The sequence below is a fragment of the Anopheles gambiae genome, chromosome 2, assembly GCF_943734735.2.
Source record: "Anopheles gambiae chromosome 2, idAnoGambNW_F1_1, whole genome shotgun sequence".
Taxonomy (NCBI): domain Eukaryota; kingdom Metazoa; phylum Arthropoda; class Insecta; order Diptera; family Culicidae; genus Anopheles; species Anopheles gambiae.
Genome location: NC_064601.1, coordinates 78,971,843 through 78,977,842, shown reverse-complemented (window position 1 = coordinate 78,977,842; position 6,000 = coordinate 78,971,843).

The following is a 6,000-nucleotide window of genomic DNA, read 5'->3' as shown; positions in this document are numbered from 1 at the left end:
CCGATCATTCCAAGTGCATCGGGAAGCGTAAAGGCACATCGTCAAAGGGCCCGCTAGCATAAAGCTTACACGCAATGTACGGTCACTTGCGGTACCAGTGGATTTGTGTCTCTGCCCTGTGTTGCACAGATTCTCATTGCCGGTGCCACTGGGTAGCTCAAATGAATGATTAGAATTTAATTAACAAAAGCCCTCTCCGTGACGCTGCCTCCCATTGTGGTCCGTCCCGTTCGATCATCCCCGGGTTCGATTGATCACCGTTTTTCGGCTTCCATTTCAATGTAAGTCTTTGGTCCGTTTGGCAGCGGGAATGAAATGATGAATGGTTTTGTAATAAATGTCACACAACGCGACGACAAGCGCCGGTTGCCCTCAGACCGACCGAGCGCAAAACAGGCGCAGCGGTGAAAGTCATCAGCAGCAGAAGATGAAGGCTCATCCGTCATTTTTCGACTGAGAAAGTAGCACGGACCCAGTCGATGCCGGTGTTTCGGCAGAGAATCACACGTCCAAGACGAGTAGAAGGATTCTGTTCTGGCACAACGAATGATTTGCATAACAAAAGGACTTGCCGGCTTGTTGCGCAGAGCAGTACATTAACGCAAATGGTTTTGTTTTGTAAGAAACCTGTCACCAAATGTCACCAATTTGAACTGAGGTAATGCGTTCATTAAATATGGGAAAGAACATATATTTTATTACACTTTAACCAGTATTCATCTATTTGTGTTGGTGTTGCTATTAAATAAATTGCTGTATAAAGCAACTCAACAATGTTGCATACAGAACCGCAACAGTGAACATTAGTGTTCCCAAATTGCAAATATCGCTTATCGAACATTTGAATAATTTCCACTGAAGTGAGATATTTGCTCAGGGAATGCGTTTGATGTGAAGCAATAATAAGGGGTACCAGGCTTTTCTGGCCTGTTTGATCCTACATTTAGTAGGAGCTGTATGCAATATGGCATCGCATATTGGATTCGGCGTACGCCCAGAGCATTGTAGAGGATGGTTTATTCCGAAATCTACAATTAATTTGCAGCGAGCTCATATTTATATGACCCGGACCCGGGAATGTGTGTTTCAGGACGGCTGGAGCGATACAGCTTGTGTGTGCTGTTTGCCGATCGGTATTAGGATTCCCGTTTTTGTTTTGCCCCTTTCGATCGCTATGGAGTACTTGGCTCAGTTCAGTAACAACGAACGTTCGTTGATTGAATGCACATCGTAGTTATGAATATTTCTAAAATGCTTTGTTCGAATATGAAATAGCACGAAATGCACTTCGTTATCGGCGCACACTGCACACCGCCACACATACACCGCTGATAAGCGGAATATCAGAATTCAATCAAACATTCACCGGTGGAGAGGGGGTCCATAAAGGGCTCATTGAAGGAAAAATCTGCATAGCTCTCGATGGCTTTCCATCTATCGAGCTGGCTAGAATTGAAGGGAGCCGTTCCGTGGATCCGTTTGCTATTCTGTGGAGCTGTACCGACGCACATCAAGACAACGGTGCGTCCAGGAACATAGACGAACATAGAAAACCTCCCCCCAGAGTGTAGTGTTAGTAGCCAGCAGTAGTAGCAGTAGAAAGCCAATAACATTTCAATCAGTCGCTGTTGTTGAATTTCAAAAACAAGCTTTCCCATTCCCATTCAGAGGAGCTAGTGGTCCGTGCCATCGTCGAAGCGGACGCCCCACATCGTTCCTCGCTCCACCCGATGGGGATGAAAATGGTGAATTCGAAACATTTTTAATATCCAACGTTTCCATCCTCGAAAACCCTCTTCAAAACTCCCACTTCAGCGTACCGCTGTCCCCCCCTCCCCCCGGCATACTCATCCCCTTCTCTCCACAGCTCAACAACCTCATCATCCCGATCCCTTCGCCGGTGCCACGTGGAGCGAGCGCCCCCACATTGGCGGGAGGAAGGAATTTAGCTTCATCATTTCGAGCGCTGTGCGTGTTTCGAGCGGCCTCGGCACTGGTTTCCAAGTTCCCAGGATACCGAACTTCAGAGAAGCCGAATGAAACCGGAACGCCTCACCATAGAAACCACATTCCTGTTCGGTTCCGTTTTGCTCGCAAACTATCCGCAAAATTCCCGGGAACGTACGCCCTTTTCGTCGGTGTTTGTCATGGTTCGGTCCATTGCTGGTTTCGGTTCCGCCCTGCCAGGCTGTATAGCCCACCCAAAGGACATCCCAGCCCAGGGGGCGGTGGTAGAGCAGGAAAGAAAGAGGCAGAAAAAGAGAGGGGTTAAAGGGGGAAGGAAGGGATGGAATTGTGAGAGGTGGGAGGGAAATGTTACCACCTGAGCACCCGGCGAAGGTACGCCATCGGAGCCCTTTACCTGCACCACTTCACGCCACGTGCCACATCTTGGTGGCGCGGACGGAGCGACACGCGGACGAACGAGGGGTAAAATATTAATAAAACACACTATTTAGATAAAACATTCGAATACAAATTCACCACCTAATTAAATGCACGTGCCCGGAAAAGGGGGAAAGGTTTCAATCGATGACCCGAGTGTTTCAATCAAGGTTCACGGCTTTACACAGGCTAGCCGTTTGATGAGCTAGGACGTGTACGCGTACCCAGCAGAGAAGAGCTGCAGGGAAAATGAATAATTTCTTGATTGTTTTTTGACAATAAGAAATCGACAAAAAGAAGAGGATAAAAATAACGCTTTCCCGGCTGAAGTAGTCTTATGATCCCGCGCTACGCCCAATACCCTTTTGGGTTTGTTTGGGAAAGATAGGAAAAGGTGGCACTTTGCACTTAGGCTACCTTGCCGTACGTTGAGCTTCTGGTACGGATTTCTGACAATAAAACAAGGCAATAATGTTTGTTCCTTTACCTAAGGACGTGAGGACGAACCGGGATAGGAATCCTTTAGATCAAAGCCGGCAGCAACGGGCCCAGGACCCAATCGAAAGCCTTCCGAAAGCGGCATCCATAAAAGCGGTGCTGTGCTTTCTGCGTAATGCAGGCATGGGTGGTATGCGTTGCGCTGTTCGGAAGCCTTTACGCAATGGCCGAGTTTGAGTAGCGAGCGTTTTCTTCATCTTTCATCGCCAACAATGGTGGTAGGCGGTGGCGAGATGGCGGCATCGCTTCATGAGTTGGGAAAGAATGAACCACAGGCTTTGTGAGCCTAGCCATCAGCAGGCCCACCCAGCAGTTGCTGAGATGGGCTATGTTTTGTTTTATTGTTGTGATGCATTCAGAATTGTACAGGAAGTGGAAATGAAACTGAAAGAGTTTAGTGAGACAAGCTCCCGCGGGAAAAGTGAAACGTGACGTAAGGTGTGTAGTAGTTTTAAGGAGGAAAGTTATTGGGCGTATTTACAGCCTGTAATGAATTGAAGGTTAACTGGATGTGTGCCGACAAACATGATAGGATGCGGATACGAAAAATGGGTCGTCTGTGAGTAGAGTAGCTACGTTTTGACGTCTATGGAGGCTAATTTGTGGTTTTATCATCGCCCTTAGGAAGTGTCTACCTGGAGGACAACGGACAATTTCTTCCATGAAGATCGACTAGATAGAAACGGGAATTAAATAAAAAAAATGAAAAAAATAAATACATGGTTTTTAGTCAAATTTATTTGAGATTGTAGTGTGTTAAAACGTGTTATGATTTTTATTTCGTTGGATATTTCGTTAATCAGCATCATCCTACAAGGGGAAGGTAGGTAAAAACGGACACTGCGGGTAAGATGGACACTTCCCATAAATAAATGATAAAAGTAATTATCGAATAGTTTTATAATGCAGTATCCAAAATGATAGTAAAACAACACATTTAATAACATTTTCCGCATAATATATGCAAAAATGGTTAAATTCGCGAACAAACCAATTTTTCAATCGTGCGAAAAACCGTGGTTCTAATTTCAATTTCGCTAATGCGGATCTTAAGGTCTACAACTTGTATTGTTTATATTTTTGGAAGTTTTAATAGATAAATGAGTTGTCGTTATTATCAAGCAACAACTGGCGGAAGAACGAGAATGAAAGTAATAAAAAATTGTTTTCTGGTGGTTTAAACATTCTGACACCAAGGCGGGAAAAACGGACACTCTGTCGTAGGAAAAGATGGACACCAAATTGGTTGATTTATTTGACTTGTTATATCAAAAGGTTGATGAATAGTATTCATTAAATACCTTAAATAAAGATATCTGGAAGATACGAACCATCCAGCTACTAGAGAAAATATTGAACTAAGCGAGAAATGAAACACCGATCCAAATAGAAGCCATGCGTTATGCTAATACTTGACGTTTATGAGGCACTTCACGAAACCGAATATCTTACAACGACTTGGGCAACTTAAGGCAAACAAAAAGAAAAGACATTGATATGATATAGTTAAGAAATATATGTGAGATTCTATGGGATTACAAAGATCGAAAAGTTGAATTTTGACATGGTGGAAAAAATGGCTTTATTAAGTCCCTCAAACATGTTGTGGTCGCGGACTATCCACGGAGTAATTTCCTAAAGGGAAGTTTAAAACTGTTTTTATGTAAAGCTGGAGCAACGTCAGCTGTTAGTGTCCGATATTAAAAAAAATGTTTTTGATTTTGCATTCTGCAAGGTGTTAGAAGTGGCGCTTCTTCTTCATCTATTTGGCGTAATGTGCTACGTGGACATGCCGGCCTATACAAGCTTTTGAGACTTAATTCATTACCACGTAGCTGGATAGTCAGTCCTTGCTACGGAGGAACAGTCCATTGTAGGCTTGAACCCTTGACGGGCATGTTATTGAGTCGTTAGAGTTGACGACTGCACCACAGTACCGCCCTAAGTGGAGCTTACGATTCCTAAATTCACGGCTGAATGAACCGTCGTTACAATTGGCCTAGAATTTGATTATGTACGTACCAGCACGTCGAAAGAAATAGGGTATGTTAAAATACTTTAAACTTCTTCAATTTCCAACGTTTTCTACAGATGTCCATCTTACCCTTCATCTCTTTCTCTCTTGTTGGCCTGCTCACGATAGAGCGCGTCGCCCGGTCGTGACATGGCCCGGTCAACAATCATTCTCCAGGATGCTCGGTCCCTGGTTGCAGCCTCCCATCCATGCAGACACCCGATCTCCGTCAGGTCTCGCTTCGCCTGGTCCAGCTGAGCGTTACCCTTCATAGTGTCTATATTACCCATATAAGCTGTCTGTATTATCCTAACATTTCAAAACTGCACGAAAAAATACTATGTTTTTTTCATGAACAAACATAAAAATCTATAAAAGATTAGAAGTTTCAACACTTTTTCTGATAAAACATGAGTGTAAAATAAGGACGCACATTTTCTTGGTCGTTGTTTTTATATATCCCTGGATTTTTAACATTTTCCTTAACATCTCTGTCCTTAACACCTTCTCCTATATTGCTCCAGATAGTTCATATGCGTTGTGTGCGATATTTTTTTAAATAATGTGTCAAATGCAATACAAAGAGAGACATATTTCATGCATTTTCGTTATCGTGTGAGCGTAACTTAAAACTATTTTACTTTAGGTCGTATGTAAACAGTATTACAATGGTGTTGTTGCTCGTTTTGCTGCGATTTTTGAATATCTTTTGATTGCGGTTTGTGCCTAATAATTTGATCAGCTTAGAAGATCGTTTTACAATTTAAAAACATCTTCTACTTGCTTCACTAAGCTGCGCTAACAATTAAAACAAAATCGACAATGTGACAAAAATTGATAAAATAAAACATCAAAAGTAACGGTCGAATTTTGAATTTTGAATCTATGCTTGTGCTATAAACCGGCAAAAGTTCCGCATGAAAAAAGCTTCTTTGTAAGCTTACATCCTGGGAGCTTTTATAAGTGCTTTTGAACGAAGAAAATCGCAATTCGTAATTATAGCTTGCTTTTATAGCATACATATAGCAAAATAGTACGTCTATCTTCCGTGAGAGTCGCTAACGTAAACAAAAGAGGTAAGAAGAATTTATCTTTATTCTGAT